Source organism: Triticum aestivum, chromosome 4B, assembly GCF_018294505.1.
Source record: "Triticum aestivum cultivar Chinese Spring chromosome 4B, IWGSC CS RefSeq v2.1, whole genome shotgun sequence".
NCBI classification, from domain to species: domain Eukaryota; kingdom Viridiplantae; phylum Streptophyta; class Magnoliopsida; order Poales; family Poaceae; genus Triticum; species Triticum aestivum.
In genome coordinates this window covers 648,492,189-648,509,947 of record NC_057804.1, presented here as the reverse complement: position 1 = coordinate 648,509,947, position 17,759 = coordinate 648,492,189, and the positions used below count along the sequence as shown (strand labels likewise).

Sequence of the window (17,759 nt, the reverse complement as noted above, 5' to 3'; positions counted from 1 at the left end):
ATCTGCTCCTCCATTTCCTTCTTTTGGTGTTGGGGCACTCTGTAAGGCCTCATATGGGGAGGGTTAGCACCAGGTACCAATGGAATTTTGTGGTCTAAAGCTCCGTGAGGAGGAAGTGTAGTAGGTTCCTCAAATAAGTCAGCATATTCCATTACTAACTTCTGTATTTGAGGGGGTGTTTTAGTTCATTCAGGTGCTTCCATTAAAACATTGTGCACTTGCAAAAGGAAAACCTCTGCTCCTTTTTCCATTTGCTTCTGCACTCTCTCCACTGGTACTTCCTTGGTTGTTTCAGGATTTGTGTAAATGGCAGTAGTCACAGTTTTCTCGCCCTGTTGTGTAAAACTAAAGTTCTGTTTGGGAATATCAAAGGAAACTGGACTTACTTCAGTAAACCAGTCATATCCCAATATAACATCATGACTGGGCAGATCTAATGTTCTGAAATTGTGAGACAACTTGATTTTTGCTATTTGAAACTCACAATTTGGTATGACAGTAGTAGACATTAATTTTCCTCCTCCACCCACTTCAATAGCTTTAGGTTTTACTGGAATCATGTTGCAATTGAGCTTAGCTGCAAACTGTGCATAAAGAAGTTGTACTGCCTGAGTCTAGTAGAGCCACTGCTCTCTTCCCATTGATGTGTATCATAATTGTTGGGGTGGGAACTACCAATCTTTGCCCCATAGCATGAGCTGAAACAAACATAACTTGTTCTTCTTGTTCTACTGCTTCCATTTGTTCTTGTTGTATTGCATCTTCCAATTCTTCTTGTTGTTGGTCCTCACCCTCTTGTTGCAACAAGTGCACATTAGGGATTAATTTACATTTTTGGCCATGCATCCATTTGTCCCCACATCTCCAACACTCTCCCACTCTTCTTATCTTCTGGGAATTGTTAACAGGTATCTCTGCTTGCCTTACTGGCAGTTGTATTGGTAGGACAGGAGTGCTCTGCTTCCCTGGAGTAGACCAATTGTTTTTCTGATAGAAATTGGTATAGGCTGCCCCTGTTTTCTTAGGTGCTGTGGGCACATGAGGGTGACAAGGCTCTATATCCTTAGCTAAGCAATAAGCATCTGTAAGAGTTTGAGGACGAAGTGGCCTCAACTGATACTTGATCCCATCCCTTAAGCCATTTACATAGCATCTCACAAACCAGATTTCTCCCAGCTCAGGGTTTTCCTCTTGAACATCAGCCATTAAATCTTCAAACATTTTGGTGTATTCAGATACTGTACTCTACAACTGCTTAACTGAATTGAATTTCTCAGTTAGATCATATGAACCATTGTCAGAGAACCTTTTGAGCACCTCAACTCCAAACTGCTTCCATGTCAACTGCTTTTTAAGTAACCCAGACCTTCTCAACCACACAACTGCATCTCCTATTACATACATTTGGGCCAGGGATATCTTGTACTCCTCCGGAGCTCCTGGCAATTGAAAATACTTATTGCACTGTCTCAGCCAGCCTACATGATCTTCACATGAGAATCTTGGAAAATCCAGCTTAGGACCTTTTGTTAGTGACTTCATGAATTGTGCCTGCATGTCTTGTTCATAAGTTCTGCAGTAGTCTTGCCATAGTTGCCTATCTCTGTTGTTCTGATAGTACAGATTAAAAGCAGGTGTATGCATCTGATCTCTAGTAGTCAAGGGAGTTCCTACATTTGGTATTGTGTCAGTTCTGATAGGGTGCGCATATCCTAGGGGTGCCTGAACTCGGTTTGTTCTAATAGGAGGTAAGTTCTGCATTTGTTCTTCAATTTGTTTGGCTTTATCCTTCTCAAGCTCCAATTTTTTCCTGAGTTGTTCTGTTCTGTCCACCTAACTCTGCATCTCTTCCTGCTGTAATGTTGGGGTTTTTGGGATCTGACTAGAGCTAGATGGTCTCTCCTATTGCGTGTGGGAAGCTATGGTTTTCACCAATGTCTGCAAGACTGAACTCATCGCTGACAGCTGCTTACTGAGATCCAACACCACTTGCTCCATGTTACCCACATGCTTTGAGATTTCCCCTTGTTTGCCACTCATCGACTGCATTTCCTCCTGCAACTTGGTCATTTCCGAACGCAGTTGTGTGCTCTCCTGCTGTAAACCTCCTAAATCATCCCGAAGGCCCAGCACCTCTTGCAAATCTGCTTCATCGATAGCTTTAGTTCGCCCCATCACCTTGATCAGAGAGTCGGGTGAGGAATTTTACCACTGGATCTTCCCAGCAACCCTGCCCTTGCCTCTGATCCTGCCGCCGCCACGATCCACGCTGCCGTAGCACACGGATCTGTGCTAGAGCTCGGAATTTTACCAATCGAGCAGTTTACCCGATCAACCGACTCTGCTCGACAAATCTGTGCTCGAATTTCACCGCCGCCAACTCCCGCAACCCCGCCGCCACGCGCCCGCGGGCACTGCCGCCGATTGTGAAGAAGGGTGCGAGAAAAGGGTGGGGAATCCCGATCGATTTTTTTCTCAATTCACCTCTCTGCCAAGGATCGACTGCTCTGAATACCACTTTGTAAGGATCTAACTATGATCTATGCGAATTATCAGAGGTGTGTGGCTTGATTTGTGTATAAATCTCTCTCGGATCCCCTTTGGTATTGAAGAGTATGAGCTATACGAGAGTATGATAAGCCATTACGGCAATATTCTGGAAAAGAAATTAGGTAGCGATGACAGCCACACCCCGGCTATATTTATAGGGAATCCATTTACCCGGAAAGACCGTGAAAAGTAACAGTAACGGACTCCTAACGGTAATTAAGCGATCAACAGTTCGCGATGAAGCACTGGTGAGGAGCGATCCTGATCGTTGGTTTCAGCGAAGTGTTTTTCTGAACTTCTACAGTTATCTGAACTTGTCGATGCCTGACAACCCTTTCCTCTTCAAGGAAAACCAACGCAAGCTCAAGACATAGCAAGAAGGATTTCTGGCGCCGTTGCCGGGGAGGTCTTTGCTTAAGTCAAGACATATCAAGTACCCATCACAAACTCATCTTCCTCGCATTTACATTATTTGCCATTTGCCTCTCGTTCTCTCCCCCACTTCACCCTTGCCGTTTTATTTGCCCTCTCTTTTCCAATCTCCTCCTCTCTCTCTCTCGCTTGCCCTTTTCTGTTTGCTCGTGTGTTAGATCTTTTACCTTGTCGTTATGGCTAGTCCTCCTATCCTTGTTATCAGTCCCGAACATGAAATTCTTAATTTTAAGCAAAGGGAGGGAGAAAATTTAAAAGATGCTTGGCATAGAATTTGCAATGCTCAAAATAAATCCACTAGGAAGCTTTCTACTTCCGTTCTTCTTCGCAATTTTTATGTAGGCATTACCCCTTGGAATAGATGTGTTCTTGATACCTTTGCCGGAGGGGATTTATTGAGTAGCCATACGTTTGATGCTTATAATGCTATGTTAGATTTGTTTGGCCCACCACCTCTTTTGGTTAATGGAACGGTTTTAATCTTCGAACATGTGATGCAACGGCTTGATATTATTGAAAATAAAATGGCCACTGTTGAGTTGATTGAAAATTTGGATAAAAAGATCCATAATCACATTACCCAATATGGATCTAGGGTTGGAGTTACTTTGAAAAATCTTAAAGAGAAAGAACCTATAGTTAATGAAAAAATAGATCTAGATTCTGAAAGAATCGGTAAACTTGAGGATATCATTACCAACTTAGGTTCCGCGTTTTCTTCCATGAAAAACACTCCAAAACCCCCTACCAAAACTGCCAAGTTTATTTATGTTCCTAAAAATAAGGGGGAATCTTCTAGTAAAGGAGACGCGGATCTCAAATCCATAAGTGTTCATCCCAATTGTCTCTCTATCGTTAAGGAACCTTTTGCTACAAACGAATTTCTTGAATTTTTGCCTAAAGGTTTAATCATTGCTAAAAAGGGAGAAACCACTAAAGATTATAAGTGCTCTATTGAGGAGTTGAGTGCCAAAGATGGCACTACTTAGATCTATCTTCGCTTTTATGCCTAGCTAGGAGCGTTAAAATATAGCGCTAGTTGGGAGGCAACCCAATTTTCTTTGTTTTTTTTTGTTTTTGTTCCTGTTTAGTAATAAATCTTGCATCTACCTTCTGTTTAGATGTGTTTTTATCTTTTAATTAGTGTTTGTGCCAAGTAGAACCTATAGGATAATCTATGATGATAGTTGATTTGATTCTGCTGGAAAATAAAAACTTTGCGCGCACGAATTTAGTTTTGTTCAATCACGGAAACTTTCTTTTGCGTTGATTATTTTTGCTGCTGATCAATATACAAATTGTCCAGGACTTCCTATTTTGGTAGGATTTTTAGAGTTCCATAAGTCTGCGTTAGTTACAGATTGCTACAGACTGGTCTGTTTTTGACAGATTCTGTTTTTCGTGTGTTGTTTGCTTATTTTGATGCATCTATGGCTAGTAAAATAGTTTATAAACCATAGAGAAGTTGGAATAAAGTAGGTTTAACACCAAAATAAATAAATAATGAGTTAATTACAGTACCTTATGTGGTGGTTTTGTTTTCTTTCACTAACGGAGCTTATAAGATTTCCTGTTGAGTTTTGTGTTGTGAAGTTTTCAAGTTTTGGGTAAAGCTTTTATGTACTATGGAATAAGGAGTGGCAAGAGCCTAAGCTTGGGGATGCCCATGGCACCCCAAGATATTCAAGGATAGCCAAAAGTCTAAGCTTGGGGATGCCCCGGGAAGGCATCCCCTCTTTCGTCTTCGTTCATTGATAACTTTACTTGAAGCTATATTTTTATTCGCCACATGATATGTGTTTTGCTTGGAGCGTCGTGTATTATACTAGTCTTTGATTTTTAGTTTACCACAATCATCCTTGCTATACACACCTTTTGGGAGAAGCCTACTTTATTAGAATTTGCTAGAATACTCTATGTGCTTCACTTATATTTTTTTGAGCTTGATAGTTGTTGCTCTAGTGCTTCACTTATATTTTTTAGAGCATGGCGGTGGATTAATTTTGAAGAAATTGCTAGTCTCTCATGCTTCACTTATATTATTTTGGGAGTCTTTTAGAACAACATGGTATTTGCTATGGTTACAAATTTGGTCCTAGAATGATGAGCATCCAAGTTGGGTATAATAAAAACTATCATGGAAAGTGAATTGGATGCTATGATCAATTTGATACTTGATAATTGTTTTGAGATAGTGATATTAAAGTCATGCTAGTTGGGTGATTATGAAAAACACTTGTGTCGAGGGTTGTGATTCCCATAGCATGCACGTATGGTGAACCGCTTTGTGATGAAGTTGGAGCACAATTTTATTTATTGATTGTCTTCCTTATGAGTGGCGGTCGGGGACGAGCGATGGTCTTTTCCTACCAATCTATCCCTCTAGGAGCATGCGTGTAGTGCTTTGTTTTTGATGACTTCTAGATTTTTGCAATAAGTACGTACATGAGTTCTTTTGACTAATGTTGAGTCCATGGATTATACGCACTTGCACCCTTCCACCATTGCTAGCCTCTCTTGTGCCGCGCAACTTTCGCCGGTACCATACACCCACCATATACCTTCCTCAAAACAGCCACCATACCTACCTATTATGGCATTTCCATAGCCATTCCGAGATATATTGCCATGCAACTTTACATCGTTCCGTTCATATGACACGCATTACTTTTGTCATATTGCTCTTTGCATGATCATGTAGTTGACATCGTATTTGTGGCAAGGCCACCTTCATAATTTTCATACATGTCGCTCTTGATTCATTGCATATCCCGGTACACCACTGGAGGCATTCATGTAGAGTCATATGTCGTTCTAGCTTTGAGTTGTAATTCTTGAGTTGTAAATCCATAAAAGTGTGATGATCTTCATTATTAGAGCATTGTCCTAGTGAGAAAAGGATGATGAAGACTATGATTCCCCCACAAGTTGGGATGAGACTTCGGACTTTACAAAAAAAAGAAGAAAAAAGAAAAAAAATGAAAGAAAAAAGGAAAAATAAAAATAAAAAAAATAAAATGAGAGAAAAAGAGAGAAGGGACAATGCTACTATCTCTTTTTCCACACTTGTGCTTCAAAGTAGCACCATGATCTTCATAATAGAGAGTCTCCTATGTTGTCACTTTCATATACTAGTGGGAATTTTTCATTATAGAACTTGGCTTGTATATTCCAATGATGGGCTTCCTGAAATTGCCCTAGGTCTTCGTGAGCAAGCAAGTTGGATGCACACCCACTTAGTTTCTTTTGTTGAGCTTTCATATATTTATAGCTCTAGTCCATCTGTTGCATGGCAATCCCTACTCACTCACATTGATATCTATTAATGGGCATCTCCATAGCCCGTTGATACGCCTAGTTGATGTGAGACTATCTTTTCCTTTTTGTCTTCTCCACAACCACCATTCTATTCCACATATAGTGCTATGTCCATGGCTCACGCTCATGTATTGCGTGAAAGTTGAAAAAAAATTGAGATTATTAAAGTATGAAACAATTGTTTGGCTTGTCATCGGGGTTGTGCATGATTAAATACTTTGTGTGATGAAGATAGAGCAACAGCCAGACTATATGATTTTGTAGGGATAACTTTCTTTGGCCATGTTATTTTGAGAAGACATGATTACTTTGATTAGTATGCTTGAAGTATCACCATTTCTTATGTCAATATGAACCTTTATTTTGAATCATTTGGATCTGAACATTCATGCCACAATAAAATTACATTGAGAATTATGCTAGATAGCATTCCACATCAAAAATTCTGTTTTTATCATTTACCTACTCGAGTACGAGCAGGAATTAAGCTTGGGGATGCTTGATACGTCTCCAACGTATCTATAATTTTTGATTGTTCCATGCTATTATATTACCCATTTTGGATGTTTTTTTGCCTATTTCAGTATTTCGAAGAAAATGACTATCAAACGGAGTCCAAACGGAATGAAACCTTCAGGAGCGTGATTTTTGGAACGAACATGATCCAGAGGACTTGGAGTGCAAGTCAAGAAGCAGCCGAGGCGGCCATGAGAGGGTAGGGCGCGCCCACCCCTATAGGGCGCGCCCCCTGTCTCGTGGGCCCCTCAGGCGGCCACCGATGTACTTCTTCCTCCTATATAAGCCTACGTACCCCGAAAACATCCAGGGAGCCAACAAAACATAATTTCCACCACCGTGACCTTCTGTATCCGCGAGATCCTATCTTGGAGCCTTCGTCGGCGCTCCGCCGGAGGGGGAATCGACCACGGAGGGCTTCTACATCAACACCATAGCCCCTCCGATGAGTTGTGCGTAGTTTACCACAGATCTTCGTGTCCATAGTTATTATCTAGATGGCTTCTTCTCTCTTTTTGGATCTCAATACAATGTTCTTCCCCTCTCTTATGGAGATCTATTCGATGTAAACTCTTTTTGCGGTGTGTTTGTCGAGATCCGATGAATTGTGGGTTTATGATCAAGTTTATCTATGAGAAATATTTGAATCTCCTTTGAATTCTTTTATGTATTATTGAGTTATCTTTGCAAGTCTCTTCGAATTATCATTTTGGTTTGGCCTACTAGATTGGTCTTTCTTGCCATGGGAGAAGTGCTTAGCTTTGGGTTCAATCTTGCGGTGTCCTTACCCAGTGACAGAAAGGGTTGCAAGGCACGTATTGTATTGTTGCCATCGAGGATAAAAAGATGAGGTTTATATCATATTGCATGAGTTTATCCCTGTACATCATGTCATCTTGCTTAAGGTGTTACTCTGTTCTTATGAACTTAATACTCTAGATGCAGGCAGGAGTCGATCGATGTGTGGAGTAATAGTAGTAGATGCAGACAGGAGTCGATCTACTTGTTGTGAACGTGATGCCTATATACATGATCATGCCTAGATAATCTCATAATTATTCGCTTTTCTATCAATTGCTCGACAGTAATTTGTTCACCCACCGTAATACTTATGCTATCTTGAGAGAAGCCACTAGTGAAACCTATGGCCCTCGGGTCTATCTTTTATCATATTTGCTTCCAATCTACTTTTATTTACATCTTTACTTTTTGCATCTATATTATAAAATACCAAAAATATATTTATCTTATCTTACTATCTCTATTAGATCTCACTTTCGCAAGTGGTCGTGAAGGGATTGATTACCCCTTTATTGTGTTAGTTGCGAGTTCTTTGTTTGTTTGCGTAGGTGCGTGAGACTTTTGAGGAGTCTCCTACTGGATTGATATCTTGGTTCTCAAAAACTGAGGGAAATACTTACGCTACTATTGCCGCATCACCCTTTCCTCTTCAAGGAAAACCAACGCAAGCTCAAGACGTAGTAGTATCCCGATTATTGTCACGTCGGGGTTGTCGGATCATAACACATAATAGGTGACTATAGACTTGCAAGATAGGATCAAGAACACACATATATTCATGAAAACATAATAGGTTCAAATCTGAAATCATGGCACTCGGGCCCTAGTGACAAGCATTAAGCATACCAAAGTCATAGCAACATCAATCTCAGAACATAGTGGATACTAGGGATCAAATCCTAACAAAACTAACTTGATTACATGGTAAATCTCATCCAACCCATCACCGTCCAGCAAGCCTACGATGGAATTACTCACGCACGGCGGTGAGCATCATGAAATTGGTGATGGAGGATGGTTGATGATGACGACGACGACGAATCCCCCTCTCTGGAGCCCCGAACGGACTCCAGATTAGCCCTCCCGAGAGAGATTAGGGCTTGGCGGCGGCTCCGTATCGTAGAACGCGATGAAACTTTCTCTCTGATTTTTTTCTCCGCGAGATGGAATATATGGAGTTGGAGTTGAGGTCGGTGGAGCCTCAGGGGGGCCACGAGATAGGGAGGCGCGCCCCCCACCCTCGTGGACAGGGCGTGGGCCCCCTGGTCTTGACTCTTTCGCCAGTATTTTTTATATTTTCCAAAAAGTGCTTCCGTGGATTTTCAGGACATTCCGAGAACTTTTGTCTTCTACACATAAAACAACATCATGGCACTTCTGCTGAAAACAGCGTCAGTCCGGGTTAGTTTCATTCAAATCATGAAAGCTAGAGTCCAAAACAAGGGCAAAAGTTTTGGAAAAGTAGATACGTATGAGACGTATCAATCTGTTCGATGTAACTCTTTTTGCGGTGTGTTTGTCGAGAGCTGATGAATTGTGGGTTTATGATCAAGTTTATCTATGAGAAATATTTGAATCTCCTCTGAATTCTTTTATGTGTGATTAAGTTATCTTTGCAAGTCTCTTCGAATTATCAGTTTGGTTTGGCCTACTAGATTGATCTTTCTTGCAATGGGAGAAATGCTTAGCTTTGGGTTCAATCTTGCAGTGTCCTTTTTCAGTGACAGCAGGGGCAGCAAGGCACGTATTGTATTGTTGCCATATATGATAAAAAGATGGGGTTTATATCATATTGCATGAGTTTATCCCTCTACATCATGTCATCTTTCTTAATGTGTTACTATGTTCTTTATGAACTTAATACTCTAGATGCATGCTGGATAACGGTCGATGTGTGGAGTAATAGTAGTAGATGCAGGAAGGAGTCGGTCTACTTGTCACGGACGTGATGCCTATATACATAATCATGCCTAGATAATCTCATAATTATTCGCTTTTCTATCAATTGCTCGACAGTAATTTGTTCACCCACCGTAATACTTATGCTATCTTGAGAGAAGCCACTAGTGAAACCTATGGCACCCGGGTCTATCTTTTATCATATAAGCTTTCAATCTACTTTTATTTGCATCTTTACTTTTCCTATCTATATTATAAAATATCAAAAATATATTTATCTTATCATATTATCTCTATCAGATCTCACTTTCGCAAGTGGCCGTGAAGGGCTTGACAACCCCTTTATTGCGTTGGTTGCGAGTTCTTTGTTTGTTTGTGTAGGTGCGTGGAATTTTGAGGAGCCTCCTACTGGATTGATACCTTGGTTCTCAAAAACTGAGGGAAATACTTACGCTACTATTGATGCATCACCCTTTCCTCTTCAAGAAAAACCAACGCAAGCTCAAGACGTAGCACCGGCTACCTGGACACACGCCGCTCTACGTCCGGCTACACGGTGTTCCTCGGTGACTCCCTCATCTCCTGGTCATCTAAACGACAGGCCATGGTCTCTCGGTCGTGCCCGAAGCTGAATATCAGGCTGTCACCAACGCGGTCGCCGAGAGCTACTGGCTCCGTCGACTTCTTGACGAACTCTCGGTCTCCCTACCGGGCGCCAGTGTTGTCTTCTGTGACAACATCTCATCCGTGTACATGACGGCCAACCCCGTCCATCACCGGACCAAACACATCGAGTTGGACATCCACTTCGTCCATGAGAAGGTGGCTCTCGGCCGGCTATGTGTTCTTCATGTTCCAACGACGCAGCAGTTCGCCGACATGCTTACCAAAGGCCTGCCCACGGCGGCTTTTCATGACATCCAGTCCAGCTTGTGCGTCCGACCACTGGACGCTCAACCTGCGGCGGGCTGTCAGCATTTAGCCCTCTTCTCCCACATATTGCATGCACGATCGCCCATGATCCCATGCACGTAGCTAACTCCAGTGCCCCGCGCTCCTGTTGTACATGTACATATATTCATGCTATGGATACGGTAGCACCAAAGGTGCTATTTGCCCTCTCGATTCACTTCTGGACAATTAAGGTTCAAGCAATAAACATCGATTCCATTTCCACCAATCGTCTCTTACGCATAGGTCAACTTGAAGGTACATCATCATACAATACAACCGCAATCTACAAATTTATCAGATCAGAGATTTATTACCTAGTGAATTGGTACTATTGCTACAAGTCAAAGGTTCAAATCACTAATTGGATGCAATAAGATTACAAGTTAGACATCTGACTTCACTTTTTGTTTAACATTTGCACGTCGATTATCTATTTCTGAGGACCATTATCAGCCGTACATGATAGCATCAGGGGGGCGAGAAAAATAACAATTGCTCAAGAGATGCATCACAAGAGTATAGTCTAAAAATAGCACTTGTATGGATGTCCCGGCACATATTTCTGTAATGCAAAGAAAAAGGTACATTTCTATTAGTTTGATTTTTTTTGCTCTACAAGTACCATCGTTGAACATGTGGATAATCTAATCCAATGAAAAATAACTATATTGGAGGCGGTCATCTTCAAATCCTGGCTCCGGCCCTCGATGGCCATCTCCCGTCACAGGGCAGCTCTACTGCTCAAATTTTAAGATTATCCCTAATCCGAACCACATGCATGTATGAAATCCAGTAGGAGGCTCCTCATGCATGTATTAATACAAAGACAGAAGACATCAGTGGCGGGGATGCATTGGATCTCCAAGGTGAAAAAAACCATCACATCACATAAATGCCTCAGATAAAAATTAGCCACAAACTTGTGTTGTGTCGTCTGCATCTGCAACACCCCTTTCAACAAACAAAAAAGTTACGAACCATCGAACTAAACAAGTGAAGCAGGTAATCAGGGGTTCTTCTTCTATGGAATTAAAGAATAGAATTCAGTGGGGAATATGACCAGGGAAAAAGCTAATACATAATTCATTGGCATCATGTCGTCCATCAACAAAATACTAGCAACCTCATCTGGGAATCCAAAATAAGAAAAACAGCAAGAAAGAAAGAAAGAAAGAACACAACGCGAGAGTAATATCAAGGGTGCATCGAATCTCTAAGGTGAATAAAGTGCGACATCACAAAGTCGCCTTAGACGCAAACTACCCACAATGTTATGAGCCATCAAACTGAAGAAGAAAAACAAGTAACCAGGGGTTCTTCTCCTCTGAAAGAACGGATAGAACTCAATATGGAATATGATCAGACAGAGCAAATACATGATTCACTGGACATCATTTTGTCCATCAACCAAATAATTTCATACTTGTCTAAGGGGTCAAAAATAGGGAAAATAAACAGAAAGAAAGAGAATATTATCAAGAATGCATCAGATGTCCAAGGTGAAAAGAGTGCGACATCACAAGGTTGCCTCAACAGAGGGAAAATTACCCATAAACTTTGTGTCGCCTCAGCTGGATCAACAATGCTCTTCCCAGTAAACAGCAATAAGAACGAGGGAAAACCTACAGGCTTCAAAAGAAGCATTAGGGGCATGGCCTAGGGCCTTCCATGCCTGACAGCCCGACAAATGGTTCGTTCCATTAATAAGATCACTTCGTGTTGTGTAGATTTCAATTCAAAAATCTAACATTTCAAGTTTGATTTAAAATTTCATTGAACCACTTTCTGTACCATTCTGCAATTAAAAATTCCAACATTTTTCAAACTAGCTAGAGCTTAACAATTCCAGTACTTATGTATTGAATCAGGGAGGATGGTCAGATTTTGTTCAGTATTTAGGCCATGGTGTTGGCCAATGAAACAATAGTGGCGGTGGCATGCAGAGCAACAGAGAAAGCAGAGGAATAGGAACCGGGTTGCTTACCTTTGCTGGAGTCAACACCGGAGAAGCAGAGCGGGAGCCATCGGAGTGTTGCTTCGCCGGCAAGAGTCGTGTTGGATGGCATCGTCTCCAGGTTGTGGTCGCCGAGGGCACGCCCGACAACAACGCTGCTATGTATTGCGGCCTTGCCGACGGCTTGGTTCCCAACCGCACGCCTAGGAGGGCGCGGTCAGCGGCAGTGAAAAACACCCCACTGCAGTTGCGGCTCCTTCCGGCCGAGATACAATACCCCGCTTAACGCGCCATTCGGTTCAGTATTTAAGACATCATGCTGGCCTATCAAACCAATAGGTAAATTAGTCATTGATCATCTCATACTGAACTGCAAACATTGAATAAATGGATAACTCTACCAAAAGCAGAGCAAGGGAAATAATGACGTCATGAGGGTAGCCAAGAGGGTGATTAGGTTCGGTTATGTATTCATGCCATTATCAGCCAATCAAACCAATAGGGACTCGTTTCCAGCACATGTAAAACCCCAAAACAAAATGTTTCTTGAAAGAAAAAGGAAGAGGTACGACGAACACAAAAGACATCAGCGGCGGGGATGCATAAAATCTCCAAGGTGAAATAGAAAAGGAGTGACATCACAAAAATGCCTCAGATGTAAATTACACATAAACTCATGTCGCTTAATCTGCATCTGCAACACCCTTTTCAACAAAAATAGTGATGAACCATCGAATTAAACAATGAAAATAGTAATCAGGTGTTCTTCTTGTCTGGAATGAAAGAATAGAAGTCAGTGAGGAATATGATCAGGAAAAATCTAATACATGATTCATATCATACGGTCCATCAACAAAACACCTGCAATCTCATCTAAGAAATCCAAAATGGGCATAGAAAAGCAGAAAGTAAGAACACACTACAAGAGTATTATCAAGGGTGCATCAGATCTCCAAGGTGTAGAGAGTGCGGCATCGCAAAGTCGCCTCACACGCAAATTACCCACAAATTTTTGTGCCAACACGTGTGGATCAACAATGATCTTACCATAAAACAGCAATAAGACCGCCCGAGGAAACCCTACAGACTTCAAAAGAAAGAACCAATTGGGCCAAGGCCCAGGGGTTTCTAAACCTGACAGCCCGACAAATAACTCGTTTTATTTGAGGCCCATTACTAAGATGATTTTGTTGTGTAGATTTCGAACATATAATGTTTCTGGTCTATTTTGAAATTTCATCAAATTCTCTTCTTTGTTGGTACCATTCTGCAATTGATAATCAGGACAAGACATTATATAAGAGAGCTTAACATTCCCCCAGTACTGTTGTATCGAACCAACTAGGGAGGATGGTCAGATTTCGTTCAGTATTGTATTTCGGCAAGGATGTTTGCCAATCAAACTACTAGTAGCAGTGGTGGTAGTACGCAGAGCATCCATGAGAGCAAGATACAGCGGAGGAAGAGGAACCGGGTGTCTTACCTATGCAGGCCGGAGTCAAAGAAGAAGCGACCACTCAGGAAGCCGCGCAGGGGGCATCAGAGTGCTGCTTCGCAGGCCAGAGACATGCCAGAAGGCGGAGCCTCCACACCGTGGTTCCCAAAGGAACACCCGACAACAATGCTGATCTGAGGTGCGTCCTTGTCAGCATCTTGGTTCTCAAGGGCACACCTCAGAGGGCGCGGTCAACGGCAGTGAACAACTTCCCACTCCGGCTTCAGCTCCTTCCTGCCGTAGCTCCGAGCCGCTCAACGCGCAATCCAGTTCCATATTTAGGCCATCATGTTGACCTATCAAACCGATAGATAAATTAATCATTGATCATCTCATACTGAACTCAAAAATACCATTCGTTGAATAAATGTACCAAAAACAGAGCAAGGGAAATAACGTCGTCATGAGGCTAGCCAAGAGAGGATGATCATGTTTGGTTTAGTATTTAGGCCATCATATCAGCCAATCAAACAAATAGGGACTCATCTCCAGCACATGGAAGCCCAAAAGAAAAAGGTACTACGAACGCATAAGACATCAGTGGCAGGGATGCATCGGATCTCCAGGTGAAAAAGAGTGTGACATGACACAAATGCCTCAGATGCAAATTCCAAATAAACTTTTGTCGCCTTGTCTGCATCTGCAAAGACCCTTTCAACAACAAAAAAGCTATGAACCATCGAACTAAACAAGGAAAGCAGGTAATCAGGGGTTCTTCTCTGGAATGAAAGAATAGAAATCTATGGGGAATATGATCAGGAGAAGGCTAATACATGATTCATTGGACATCATGCCGCCCATCAACAAAATACCTGCAACCTCATCTAAGGAATCCAAAATGGGAAGAGAAAAACAGAAAAAAGAAGAGAGTGCAAGAGTATTATCAAGTGTGCAATCAGATCTCCATGGTGAATAAAGTGCGACATCACAGTCGCCTCTGACAAAAACTACCCACAAATTTTTGTGCCCACTCATCTGCATCAACCATGATCTTACCATAAAACAGCAATAAGACCGGCCGAGAAAAAAACTACAGAGTTCAAAAGAAAGAACCAATAGGACCCAGGGGTTTCCACACCTGACAGCCAGAGTTCAAAAAATTCGTTTTAGTTGAGGCCCATTATTAAGATGACTTCGTTGTGTGTAGATTTCGAAGATCAAACATTTCTGGTCTGTTTTAGTTTTGAACTAAAACCACTGGTCTGTTTTAGTTTTGAACAAAAAATCCCAGATGCCCCTGCACTTGATGTACCATTACCATTGAAATCAAAGAGAAACACTAAAACCATGACACTTAATTTGGATCGGAGGGAGTACAAGTTTGGGTTTCAGGAACACACTTGTTGATCAACTAAAGCTTCATTTAACCATATAAATGCATACGGTGAAAACTGATTTAGTCAAACAATATATATCCACTTGGTACAAAATAATAGATAGATAATCATGGGGTAGCAGCAAGCATGATGCAACCTTTTAAACTTGCCTAAACAGATAACCATGGTGGTATGAAATGTGCATCCTAGTCCTAATTACACACGCCCAATCTGCGTCCTAAGCCTCCAAGGTAGGGCCAGCAACAAGGATGGTTGTGTTTGTGTGCTTGCACCTGCGTGAGCAAGGAAGGAAACCAAATGAAGGAATGGGAAGGGGAGAAGATAAAATCGAAGATGGGCGAGAGAGTACCAGCGGCGTCGCGAGCGAGCAGAAGCACAGCGTGGGCAACGGCCGAGCAGAAGCGAGCATCTCCTTCGAGGCCCTTGTCGAATCCGTCGATCTGGCAGCCGCCGGAGGGGAGGTGAGGGGAGGGGAGGGTAGGAAGAGAGGATTGGCACGGAGCAGGCAGCCCTCTCCTCACGCACGGCCGCTGGCGATTTGAGTAGGGATGGAGCTCCACCAGGTCGAGGACGGCCGTGGCGGATGGATCTGGGACCTGCTCGTGCTCCTGCTCGCTCGATCTCCCTCCATCTTCGCTTCCCTTCTCTTCTCTGCATCTGCAAAACCCCTTTCAACAACAAAAAAGCTATGAAACATCAAACTAAACAAGGAAAGCAGGTAATCAGGGGTTCTTCTCTGGAATGAAAGAATAGGAATCAGTGGGGAATCTCTGGAATGAAAGAATAGGAATCAGTGGTGCATTCAGATCTCCATGGTGAAGAGAGTGCGACATCACAAAGTCGCCTCTGACACAAACTACCCACAAATCTTCGTGCCCACTCATCTACATCAACCATGATCTTACCATAAAACAACAATAAGACCGACCGAGGAAAAAACTACATAGTTCAAAAGAAAGAACCAATAGGACCGAGGGGTTTCCAGACCTGACAGACAGAGTTCAAAAAATTCGTTTTAGTTGAGGCCCATTATTAAGATGACTTCGTTGTGTAGATTTAGAAGATCAAACATTTTTTGTCTGTTTTAGTTTTGAACTAAAACCACTGGTCTGTTTCTTGTCTATTTTAGTTTTGAACTAAAAATCCCAGATGCCCCTGCACTTGATGTACCATTACCATTGAAATCAAAGAGAAACACTAAAACCACGACACTTATTTTGGATCGGAGGGTGTAAGTCTGGGTTTCAGGAACACACTTGTTGATCAACTAAAGCTTCATTTAACCATATAAATGCATACGGTGAAAACTGATTTAGTCAAACAATATATATCCACTTGGTACAAAATAACAGACAGATAATCATGGGAAGCATAAAGCAACCTTTTAAACTTGCCTAAACAGATACCATGGTGGTTAAGTGACATGAATAAGATGGCTACAAAATTGATCGGATCCCTGCAAAGTTTTCGCTGTTACGACATGCATGCACATCAGGACAGGAGATGCTATCTGAAGAAAGATTCAGTTTTGATATGACCAATCTAGTTCATTAAGCAAATTCAGGACAGGACAAACAAACAAAGGTCATTATAGGTGTTGTGGATTGACGGATGGATTTGCTACCTTGATTCATGCAGTTGGACGAGCAATGTGGGATCAGTGGTGGAGGAGAAGTTGAATGCGGCGTTCCACTCCATCCATGTCCACTCCTGCAACACACAAACAAACACGGGTGATTCATTCTCAAGCAAGCGAGCAGAAACACAATAGAAGCAAGCGAGAGAGAAAAAATCGAATCTTTCTATTTTTTGAAATGGAGCAGTACCATATATTACTAGCAATCAAATTAATAGAACCAGACATGACCGAACAAATAGATGAGAGAGGTGCACACTTCCACTTGCATGGTAGAATCAAGGCAAACCAACGGTTTGAAAGACACAAATAGTAAGACAGCAGAGCAAGTATATATAACGTACATCACTGTGACGCCCGGATACTTAAGCTACAGTAAACCACTGTTAATGATGCCACGTCAGCACAATTACTGTTGCTAATCTCGCGTTAGTTCGAAACTGATTCAAATTCAAATTCAAAATCAAATCAAACGGTAAAAGTTTTCAAACTTTAAAACTAAAATATTCGAGTTGTGCCAAATAATGCAAAGTTAATTGTGGTGAAGAAACCCCATTTTTATAAAATGTTTTAATACCCTAAAATGATTAAAACAGTAGGTAAAACAATTAAATAAATGCATTTTGGGTTTTATAAAATACTAAACTATTTTGTTCAGGGATAAAACCTTTCGTGGCAGTAGTTATAATTGTAAATCTATTTTAGCTATGGGTTTCACTTTTTGTAAAACTATAAACTATTATATAAGAAAAATAAAACAGAACAGAAAATAAATAAAAGAAAGAAAATACAAAAGAGAAACAGAAACAAAAAAAAAAGGAAGCCCCCCTGCTGAACCGCGGCCCAGCTGGCCATTGGGCCAACCAG

The 17,759-nt window shown here is 41.7% G+C and overlaps 1 long non-coding RNA gene, 2 other non-coding genes and 1 pseudogene across 3 annotated transcripts in view; all 4 read right to left on the bottom strand.

Moving 5' to 3' along the window:
• Window positions 1–10,946: 10,946 nt before the first annotated feature.
• Window positions 10,947–17,759, bottom strand: part of LOC123093843 (uncharacterized) — a 12,332-nt gene continuing 5,519 nt past the window's right edge. The window contains exons 3-6 of the long non-coding RNA XR_006445615.1: window positions 16,881–16,966; window positions 15,606–15,924; window positions 13,908–15,528; window positions 10,947–12,748 (exon numbers count right to left, since the gene is read on the bottom strand). This is a non-coding gene — a long non-coding RNA (uncharacterized lncRNA). The remainder of the gene's footprint in view (window positions 12,749–13,907; window positions 15,529–15,605; window positions 15,925–16,880; window positions 16,967–17,759) is intronic.
• On the bottom strand, window positions 11,316–11,413 carry LOC123095358 (small nucleolar RNA Z101). The gene has a single exon (XR_006446216.1). It is a non-coding gene; the product is annotated as a small nucleolar RNA Z101 (small nucleolar RNA).
• Window positions 13,020–13,121, bottom strand: LOC123095357 (uncharacterized; annotated as a pseudogene).
• On the bottom strand, window positions 14,466–14,562 carry LOC123095360 (small nucleolar RNA Z101). Its single transcript, XR_006446218.1, has one exon. It is a non-coding gene; the product is annotated as a small nucleolar RNA Z101 (small nucleolar RNA).